The 12,079-nt window shown below is 35.1% G+C and overlaps 1 long non-coding RNA gene across 1 annotated transcript; it reads right to left on the bottom strand.

The window, feature by feature from the left end:
- Positions 1-395: 395 nt before the first annotated feature.
- Positions 396-2,082, bottom strand: LOC146737900 (uncharacterized). The gene is made up of 2 exons (XR_014930781.1): positions 2,022-2,082; positions 396-620 (listed from the first exon to the last, which is right to left on the bottom strand). It is a non-coding gene; the product is annotated as an uncharacterized LOC146737900 (long non-coding RNA).
- Positions 2,083-12,079: the final 9,997 nt, after the last annotated feature.

The following is a 12,079-nucleotide window of genomic DNA, read 5'->3' as shown; positions in this document are numbered from 1 at the left end:
TTAATCAATTATTCAAATTAGGTAATTAATATGAACTGATATTACCCTAAGATGATCAGTGTCCTATGACATTTTATGTACCAAGTTTTGATGAAATGTGATGATAAAAACTTGTGATATCAGTGGAAAAGCCAAAAAATGATTAATCATTATGCAAATTAGGTAATTAATATGCATGGGATTTTTACCCAAAACTAATAAAATCTGGGCATTAGTTTAGAACATCTATGTGCCAAGTTTCATCGAAATCCAATGAGTGGATCTTTAGATATCAGTGGAAAAATCATTGAACAGCTAAAAATCAGCTAATTATCATGCACATATACACATGCAGTTCATACATTTTGACACATATGCTTATTATATACCTAAAGCCAATAATGGCCATAAAGTAAGCCACATTTTCACCCAGTTTATGTTCAAAAATAATCATCAGTAACAAATCTGAAGTAACAAATATTAAGATTTCTCAATCATTCAACCCAAAGTAGTCTGACTTTTATTTATAGTGTAATTCCATTAATCTGAACTATCTTCAGCATTCATCGTTCTTTTTAGGTCTCAAGATATCTTTTCCTCTACTGCAATGCCTCAATTAAGCTGCTGCAACCATACCATTACTTAAAACAAAAAAAGACACATTATTTTCTTTATACATTGAACATGAATGTGAGAGCAACTTGGTGCACTTGTACTGTAATTTAATGAAAAGATTTTCAATGCACAAAATATCTGAAAGAGGACTACACAAAGTGCCTACATATTTGCTGTTTAAGTATTTTAAATATTTATAAAATACATGGCGTACTGCCTATCACTGTAGTTTTGTAATCATGTACAATGGAATACTGTTATTTTTCAATTTATGTTTGCCTTAAGCTTAACCAGCATTCAGATGACTTGGTTTTTATTTTATCAACAACTGTTACACTGCTTCACCATACCATGATATACAACTATGGGAGAACATCTATGTACCCTGTATGTCTTGTCAAATTCAAGATTTTACCCTCGCCCTCTATCAGAAGTTGCAGTGTAATTGACAACATAACTGATAAATGTGTTATATCAATATCACAGCTACATGTAATCCACATCAAACACTCTAATGGTTATTTGTACATGTATAAGGAAAGTGCTTGTAATGAAATAAAAAACTCAACCAGAGGATAAACAACTAAAAGGGTGACAAATACACCAATCATAGCGTTATCACGACTGAATACACATTATACGAGTAATGATTGCAATTTGATATACATAGAACTTGCCTAATGGGTTTGTGCCCCTGAAATGGGTCTTGTTTTTGGGATTTTATGTATTTTGATTTTGCCACTATCCAGGTATAAAAATGTGTTCACACTTTTGAGCACTCAGGGGCACCTCCCCACCCAGCTATAGGGTAACAGGGGCTCACTATGTAAATTAGAAGCTACACTAAATAAATAATACATTTCACTCAAAAAATAATGAAAAAACATTTGATATACCGGTATGGATATGCACATACCGATAGACCAGTCACAGGTGCTCGGAACGTTTCTTGGATAATAAGAAATGACTTAAAGTAGGGTTGGCATAGTTAATCAGTCGCCGGTACATTCACCTACCACTCATATAATACTAGTAACAGTCGATCGATTGTTTCTACCGATATCATGATTGAGTTGTGTGAAGCGGATAGAAATCCAATTTTGAAAATCGTGTTATTTTCGGACCATTTCGGTGTCATGATGTGAACGCTTTCCTACCATGTGTTATCATATGAGTGGTAGGCGAATGTACCGGCGACTGATTAACTATGCCGACCCTACTTTTGGTCATTTTTTATTATCCAAGAAACGTTCCGAGCGCCTGTGAGACCAGTACGAGTACTTTGTTCTGCCCCATTGTACTAGACGTCCTCAGCAACCATCCACACGAATAAATCACCAGGTCTCTGAGGTATACACAGTGTCGGTAAATTTATAGAGCAGAATGAATAAAACGTTCGTGCTGGACAAGTTCCTTTTTACGTGTACCTTATTGTCGTTATAGAAATCCACAAACGAAAATGGCTACCACTTGAGACGACGCCTCCACAGGCGTGAATAGGTGAATGCACGCGATTTTTTTAACACACACACGAAAAAAAATCTCTCAAATAGCTCCCCCACAGGCGTAAAAAGGTTAACGCACGCGTTTTTTTGCACACACACACGAATAAAAAATCTATTCAAAACAGCGCCCCCACAGGCGTAAATAAGTTAATGCACGCGTTTTTTTCTTTTTACACACACGAAATTTTCATTCGACCTCACACACGCCATTTTTAAAAACACACACGTCATTTTTTAACACACACGTTGTTTTTAACACACACGTCATTTTTAAACACACACGTCATTTTTAAACACACGTCATTTTTAAAAACACACACGTCATTTTTTTAACACGCACGTCGTTTTTAAACACACGCCATTTTTAAAAACACACACGTCGTTTTTAACACACACGTCATTTTTAAAAACACACACGTCATTTTTAAACACACACGTCATTTTTAAACACACACGTCATTTTTAAACACACGCCATTTTTTAAAAACACACACGTCATTTTTTTAACACGCACGTCGTTTTTAAACACACGCCATTTTTAAAAACACACACATCGTTTTTAAACACACGCATCGTTTTTACACACACGTTATGTTTTTAAACACACACGTCATTTTTAAACACACACCATTTTTAAAAACACACACGTCATTTTTAAAACACGTTTTTTAAAACATCCACGCCATTTAATATACACACATGATTTTTTTAAAGCACATACCATTAAAACGCACAGTCACGCCGTTTTTTTTTTTAAATGCACACATCATTTTAAAACACACACGCCACGGCCTCCAATACGTACGTAATTTTGAATTATTAGTACGTTTTCTTCTAGTATACAAAAAATAATAAATTTACATTCCGCGCCTCGTACACACACACGGAAAAAAATCATTCAAAACAGCGCCTTCACAGGCGTAAATAAGTTAATGCACGCGTTTTTTTTTTCTTTTTACACACACGAAATTTTCATTCGACCTCACACACGCCATTTTTAAAAACACACAAGTAATTTTTTAACACTCACGTCGTTTTTAACACACACGTCATTTTTAAAAACACACACGTCATTTTTAAACACACACGTCATTTTTAAACACACGCCATTTTTAAAAACACACACGTCATTTTTTAACACGCACGTCGTTTTTAAACACACGCCATTTTTAAAAACACACACGTCGTTTTTTTTACACGCACGTCGTTTTTAAACACACGCCATTTTTAAAAACTCACACGTCGTTTTTAAACACACGCCATTTTTAAAAACACACACGTCGATTTTAAACACACGCCATTTTTAAAAACACACACGTCATTTTTAAAACACACGTTTTTTAAAACACCCACGCCATTTAATATACACACATGATTTTTTTAAAGCACATACCATTAAAACGCACAGTCACGCCGTTTTTTTAAAAATGCACACATCATTTTAAAATACACACGCCACGGCCTCCAAAACATACGTAATTTTGAATTATTAGTACGTTTTCTTCTAGTATACACAAAATAATAAATTTACATTCCGCGCCTCGTATTGCTGCAGTTATTATTTCAATGAAACTTATTTGAAGCCGTTCAATTACGATTATATTTGAATGCCAGACTTCAACAGTGTTACTTAAAAAATAAATGCCTTTCTCACTGCATGGTTATCGTAATCCATTTGCTTTCCATCAATGTGATATCTCGATCACTTCCAATGTGTGTGTCATTTTATAGCGAGACTATACAATTACGTTACGGTAACACATTTCATTATCTTATCGAGTGTGAACGGACTTTAGCGATTATGTTTCACTACTAACCCCGATACAAAGTAATGCTAATTTACACCTTACTACGCAACAGTCCAATAATAACATGACATTATACTATAGAACGGCAAACTCTACAACATGGCATGTTGTACACACGATGTTTCAATATCGGGGATTACACTCACGTATGTAACGCGTGTTACTCAAATAAATCGTCAATATTGTTCGAACCACTATTCATCTGTAATGTTATAATTTTATCTTTAAAATAGTGTAGTAATACCATGTTAATATATAGACTAGATGGGTTATCGCTGAATTGTATATCTGTTTAATTCTTTTAAAAGATTCCTCACATTAGTAAATATTCCAACATGAATTGGGAGCAAACTGTGACCTCAAATCTAGTCGTTGTATTGTTATGCTTCTAAAATAAATGTTTTAAATGACTTGAGAAACAGATTCAAATATAAGGATATGAATTGTGAAGTATTAAGATTAAATAGTGTCCAACAAATTAGTTTGTAAATGGTAAATTTATTTTAAAGAATTCAGTGAAAATAATATAAAATAAAATAAATTAAATAGAAATATTATGTGTATTTTTGTATGTGGAAACTTGGCTGGCCCACTTAAGATGTGAGGTCTGCAGTTCTTTGTTTATTTATTTTTTTATTTGCGAAAATAAAACTGGTATTTTAAAGACTTGTTCACCAACATGTCTATTCTCTTGCTTGATTTTGAAAGTACATGGTTTAGCGACTAACTCTTATTTTTTAATATTAGAATTTCTTTTCCTTGGGAAGGTTCTTCTATAAAAAAAAATAGAACAGATATGTATTCATTATAATTTGTTTGAATATTTTGACAATTCTCAGACCTGTTATGTAATGTCATTGTCCTGCAACAATACGGCAATGAAAATTGTTACGTTTTATGTGAATTTCTCGAACACTGTCAATGTCGACCAGCTAGTAACTTATTCGGTACGATGCGTAATCAACTGTATTAATCCGTCAGTGATGGTTTACTACACGTTTTATTCCAAAATCACACCAACATTTATTTACGGACAAGAAAAATAAGGCACTTGTTACTGAACACAACATTATTTACTTTTCATAAATGTGGTTTGTGTTGACCGTATGAATGTGTTTGATCAATAGCCGAATTCGATATTATAGATTAACAATAATTTTCCAATGACAGCGCCCCCACAGCCTAACTTCAAAGTATGTAAAATTTCATGTTAAGGCGGGTGAAGAGCGTGAAGCATTTCGTGAGCGCAATTTCGTGTTATCTAATGTAATTCTTGGTGAGTGTTGAGTTTATCAGTTGCATTTATAGTGCTTTAAATTGCAATGTCTGATGTTTGCCCCAATACAACCATGACTAGGAACTTCATTCCTTCCGCCCCTATCGACGCGACAGGATACTATTCACACTGTCAACTCACCGTTTGAAAGGAAAACGTGCAAAAATAATGCACGTTGGCGGCAACGCATATTTTCTGTCACACATGACATATTCGATGGTTTTCACTCGCACTCGTTAATCGTTTGGGTACATTCATACTTGTAAATAAACGTAATTCTAACACCTTTATCAAAACTTCCTGTACATAATCGCTGTTGAATGTACACGCACTCGCAAGGTTTGAATTTAACCTGTTTTCAATGGCCATTACTGATTTCGTCAGCCAAGAAAACAGTTCGAACGTTGCCTCCGGCGTAGGCGCGCACACTGCGCATTCGACGCGCATGCCAATAAACGGTGACATGGCAACGAATGTCGCGTTTGTGTCGTCACTCACGTAAACACAGAGGTTCTATACGTTCGGAGCTCCAGGCAGTGCAGATGCGCTGTATATTTAGTGTCCGAAAACGATTGATTACGTGCTCTCTACTTAGTATGGGGGCATGCCGATAGCCAACGTATTTTAATAACAACTTGTTGCATCAAACATGCATGTCTGTAAGTATATCCCTGTTCTGTATTTCCTGTACTTCAAACACAAACGACACGAAGCGTTCGAGAAGTTGCCGAGAAATTATTGTGGTGGTGCGATTTTACAGTGTGAGTGTCATGCGTGATACAACAAGTAGTTTGTCAAAAGGCTGACGACTCGTTCTCTGGCTGTTATTGTTAAGTTTATATAGTGTCATATTACGAATATTTTCAGCAATTGTCGACATTGCTGCAGTTATTATTTCAATGAAACTTATTTGAAGCCGTTCAATTACGTTTATATTTGAATGCCAGACTTGAACAGTGTTATTTAAAAAATAAATGCCTTTCTCGCTGCATGGTTATCGTAATCCATTTGCTTTCCATCAAAGTGATATCTCGATCACTTCCAATGTGCGTGTCATTTTATAGTGAGACTATACAATTACGTTACGGTAACACATTTCATTATCTTATCGAGTGTGAACGGACTTTAGCGTTTATGTTTCACTACTAACCCCCTATACAAAGTAATGCCAATTTACACCTTACTACTCAACAGTCCAATAATAACATGACATTATATTATAGAACGGCAAACTCTACAACAATACATGTAACAGTAATCATGTATTTTGTTATAGGCATGTTGTACACACGATGTTTCAATATCGGGGATTACACTCACGTATGTAACGCGTGTTACTCAAATAAATCGTCAATATTGTTCGAACCACTATTCATCAATAATGTTATAATTTTATCTTTAAAATAGTGTAGTAATACCATGTTAATATATAGACTAGATGGGTTATCGCTGAATTGTGTATCTGTTTAATTCTTTTAAAAGATTCCTCTCATTAGTAAATAGCGCCCTCACTCAAGACTAATTGGAATGAGTGGTTGGTCAAAAAAATTGATGAGTCAATCAGGTGCATCTATTGGCTAAGCTAGTTGTACATAGATGCAAATGAGTATAGGAACCATTCGTGCTGTAGGGTGTATTGGGAGGGGTGGAGGTTTTCAAGTTTGTAATGACTGGTTGTAATGTGCTATCTCGTTGTTTTCATGATGCAGCCTGATATTTGTTGTTTTCTTGGTTGTTCAATTATGGCTACAATTTTTGTGGTGGGTGGAAAATGTGTTTATTGTTTGTTGAGTCATTTTTTAGACACCCTGCAGCTTGAAATAAAAATTTGATATGGCGGCGTCTTCTAAAAACACGGCACCAAAATGATTTATGTTTATTTATTTACTGTTGTAGTTCCTGAGAACAAGCCACTGAATATGATGTCGGGAATAAATGGTATTCTGAACAAGCTTTATTAATTATTGCTGGCAATATTTCAATATGAATTGGGAGCAAACTGTGACCCCAAATCTAGTCGTTGTATTGTTATGCTTCTAAAAATAAATGATGTTTTAAATGTCCTGAGAAACAGATTCAAATATAAGGATATGAAATTTGAAATATTAAGATTAAATAGTGTCCCACAAATTAGTTTGTAAATGGTAAATTTATTTTAAAGAATTCAGTTAATAAATTATAAAATAAAATAAATTAAATAGAAATATTATGTGTATTTTTGTATGTGGGAACTTAGCTGGCCCACTTAAGATGTGAGGTCTGCAGTTCTTTGTTTATTTAATTTTTTTTATTTGTGAAAATAAAACTGGTATTTTAAAGGCTAGTTCACCAACATGTCTATTCTCTTGCTCAAGTGTGAAAGTACATGGTTTAGCGACTAACTCTTATTTTTTAATATTAGAATTTCTTTTCTTTGGGAAGGTTCTTCTATAAAAAAAAAATAGAACAGATATGTATTCATTATAATTTGTTCGAATACTTTGACAATTCTCAGACCTGTTATGTAATGTCATTGTCCTGCAACAATACGGTAATGAAAATTGTTACGTTTTATGTGAATTTCTCGAACACTGTCAATGTCGACCAGCTAGTAACTTATTCGATACGATGCGTGATCAACTGTATTAATCCATCAGTGATGGTTTACTACACGTTTTATTCCAAAATCACACCAACATTTATTTACGGACAAGAAAAATAAGGCACTTGTTACTGAACACAACATTATTTACTTTTCATAAATGTGGTTTGTGTTGACCGTATGAATGTGTTCGATCAATAGCCGAATTCGATATTATAGATTAACAATAATTTTCCAATGACAGCGCCCCCACATCCTAACTGCAAAGTATGTAAAATGTCATGTTGAGGCGGGTGAAGAGCGTGAAGCATTTCGTGAGCGCAATTTCGTGTTATCTAATGTAATTCTTGGTGAGTGTTGAGTTTATCAGTTGCATTTATAGTGCTTTAAATTGCTGTCTGATGTTTGCCCCAATACAACCATGACTAGGAACTTCATTTCTTCCGCCCCTATCGACGCGACAGGATACTATTCACACTGTCAACTCACCGTTTGAAAGGAAAACGTGCAAAAATAATGCACATTGGTGGCAACGCATATTTTCTGTCAGACTTGACATATTCGTTGGTTTTCACTCGCTCTCGTTAATCGTTTGGGTACATTCGTACTTGTAAATAAACGTAATTCTAACACCTTTATCAAAACTTCCTGTACATAATCGCTGTTGAATGTACACGCACTCGCAAGGTTTGAATTTAACCTGTTTTCAATGGCCATTACTGATGTCGTCAGCCAAGCAAAAAGCAGTTCGAACGTTGCCTCCGGCGTAGGCGCGCACACTGCGCATACGACGCGCATGCCAATAAATGGTGACATGGCAACGAATGTCGCGTTTGTGTCGTCACTCACGTAAACACAGAGGTTCTATACTTTCGGAGCTCCAGACAGTGCAGATGCGCTGTATATTTAGTGTCCGAAAACGATTGATTACATGCTCTCTACTTAGTATGGGGGCATGCCGATAGCCAACGTATTTTAATAACAACTTGTTGCATCAAACATGCATGTCTGTAAGTATATCCCTGTTCTGTATTTCCTGTACTTCAAACACAAACGACACGAAGCATTCGAGAAGTTGCCGAGAAATTATTGTGGTGGTGCGATTTTACAGTGTGAGTGTCATGCGTGATACAACAAGTAGTTTGTCAAAAGGCTGACGACTCGTTCTCTGGCTGTTATTGTTAAGTTTATATAGTGTCATATTACGAATAATTTCAGCAATTGTCGACATTGCTGCAGTTATTATTTCAATGAAACTTATTTTAAGCCGTTCAATTACGTTTATATTTGAATGCCAGACTTGAACAGTGTTATTTAAAAAATAAATGCCTTTCTCGCTGCATGGTTATCGTAATCCATTTGCTTTCCATCAAAGTGATATCTCGATCACTTCCAATGTGCGTGTCATTTTATTGTGAGACTATACAATTACGTTACGGTAACACATTTCATTATCTTATCGAGTGTGAACGGACTTTAGCGATTATGTTTCACTACTAACCCCGATACAAAGTAATGCCAATTTACACCTTACTACTCAACAGTCCAATAATAACATGACATTATATTATAGAACGGCAAACTCTACAACAACACATGTAACAGTAATCATGTACTTTGTTATAGGCATGTTGTACACACGATGTTTCAATATCGGGGATTACACTCACGTATGTAACGCGTGTTACTCAAACAAATCGTCAATATTGTTCGAACCACTATTCATCAGTAATGTTATAATTTATCTTTAAAATAGTGTAGTAACACCATGTTAATATATAGACTAGATGGGTTATCGCTGAATTGTGTATCTGTTTAATTCTTTTATAAAAGATTCCTCACATTAGTAAATAACGCCTTCACTCAAGACTAATTAGAATGAGTGTTTGGTCAAAAAAATTGATGAGTCAATCAGGTGCATCTATTGGCTAAGCTAGTTGTACATAGATGCAAATGAGTATAGGAACCATTCGTGCTGTAGGGTGTATTGGGAGGGGTGGAGGATTTCAAGTTTGTAATGACTGGTTGTAATGTGCTATCTCGTTGTTTTCATGATGCAGCCTGATATTTGTTGTTTTCTTGGTTGTTCAATTATGGCTACAATTTTTGCGGCGTCTTCTAAAAACACGGCACCAAAATGATTTCTGTTTATTTATTTACTGTTGTAGTTCCTGAGAACAAGCTACTGAATATGATGTCGGGAATAAATGGTATTCTGAACAAGCTTTATTAATTATTGCTGGCAATATTTCAATATGAATTGGGAGCAAACTGTGACCCCAAATCTAGTCGTTGTATTGTTATGCTTCTAAAAATAAATGATGTTTTAAATGTCTTGAGAAACAGATTCAAATATAAGTATATGAAATGTGAAATATTAAGATTAAATAGTGTCCCACAAATTAGTTTGTAAATGGTAAATTTATTTTAAAGAATTCAGTGAATATATTATAAAATAAAATAAATTAAATAGAAATATTATGTGTATCTTTGTATGTGGGAACTTGGCTGGCCCACTTAAGATGTGAGGTCGGCAGTTCTTTGTTTATTTAATTTTATTTATTTGTGAAAATAAAACTGGTATTTTAAAGGCTAGTTCACCGACATGTCTATTCTCTTGCTCGAGTGTGAAAGTACATGGTTTAGCGACTAACTCTTATTTTTTAATATTAGAATTTCTTTTCTTTGGGAAGGTTCTTCTATAAAAAAAAAAAATAGAACAGATATGTATTCATTATAATTTGTTCGAATACTTTGACAATTCTCAGACCTGTTATGTAATGTCAGCAATGAAAATTGTTACGTTTTATGTGAATTTCTCGAACACTGTCAATGTCGACCAGCTAGTAACTTATTCGATACGATGCGTGATCAACTGTACTAATCCGTCAGTGATGATTTACTACACGTTTTATTCCAAAATCACACCAACATTTATTTACGGAAACGAAAAATAAGGCACTTGTTACTGAACACAACATTATTTACTTTTCATAAATGTGGTTTGTGTTGACCGTATGAATGTGTTCGATCAATAGCCGAATTCGATATTATAGATTAACAATAATTTTCCAATGACAGCGCCCCCACAGCCTAACTGCAAAGTATGTAAAATGTCATGTTGAGGCGGGTGAAGAGCGTGAAGCATTTCGTGAGCGCAATTTCGTGTTATCTAATGTAATTCTTGGTGAGTGTTGAGTTTATCAGTTGCATTTATAGTGCTTTAAATTGCTGTCTGATGTTTGCCCCAATACAACCATGACTAGGAACTTCATTTCTTCCGCCCCTATCGACGCGACAGGATACTATTCACACTGTCAACTCACCGTTTGAAAGGAAAACGTGCAAAAATAATGCACGTTGGCGGCAACGCATATTTTCTGTCAGACTTGACATATTCGTTGGTTTTCACTCGCTCTCGTTAATCGTTTGGGTACATTCATACTTGTAAATAAACGTAATTCTAACACCTTTATCAAAACTTCCTGTACATAATCGCTGTTGAATGTACACGCACTCGCAAGGTTTGAATTTAACCTGTTTTCAATGGCCATTACTGATGTCGTCAGCCAAGAAAACAGTTCGAACGTTGCCTCCGGCGTAGGCGCGCACACTGCGCATTCGACGCGCATGCCAATAAACGGTGACATGGCAACGAATGTCAAGTTTGTGTCGTCACTCACGTAAACACAGAGGTTCTATACTTTCGGTGCAGATGCGCTGTATATTTAGTGTCCGAAAACGATTGATTACATGCTCTCTACTTAGTATGGGGGCATGCCGATAGCCAACGTATTATAATAACAACTTGTTGCATCAAACATGCATGTCTGTAAGTATATCCCTGTTCTGTATTTCCTGTACTTCAAACACAAACGACACGAAACGTTCGAGAAGTTGCCGAGAAATTATTGTGGTGGTGCGATTTTACAATGTGAGTGTCATGCGTGATACAACAAGTAGTTTGTCAAAAGGCTGACGACTCGTTCTCTGGCTGTTATTGTTAAGTTTATATAGTGTCATATTACGAATAATTTCAGCAATTGTCGACATTGCTGCAGTTATTATTTCAATGAAACTTATTTGAAGCCGTTCAATTACGTTTATATTTGAATGCCAGACTTGAACAGTGTTATTTAAAAAATAAATGCCTTTCTCGCTGCATGGTTATCGTAATCCATTTGCTTTCCATCAAAGTGATATCTCGATCACTTCCAATGTGTGTGTCATTTTATAGTGAGACTATACAATTACGTTACGGTAACACATTTCATTATCTTATCGAGTGTGAACGGACTTTAGCGATTATGTTTCA

This window comes from Saccoglossus kowalevskii, chromosome 10 (genome assembly GCF_978046115.1).
Source record: "Saccoglossus kowalevskii chromosome 10, keSacKowa6.1, whole genome shotgun sequence".
NCBI classification, from domain to species: domain Eukaryota; kingdom Metazoa; phylum Hemichordata; class Enteropneusta; family Harrimaniidae; genus Saccoglossus; species Saccoglossus kowalevskii.
The sequence above is the reverse complement of the archived record's forward strand: the minus strand, read 5'-3'. Positions and strand labels throughout refer to the sequence as shown.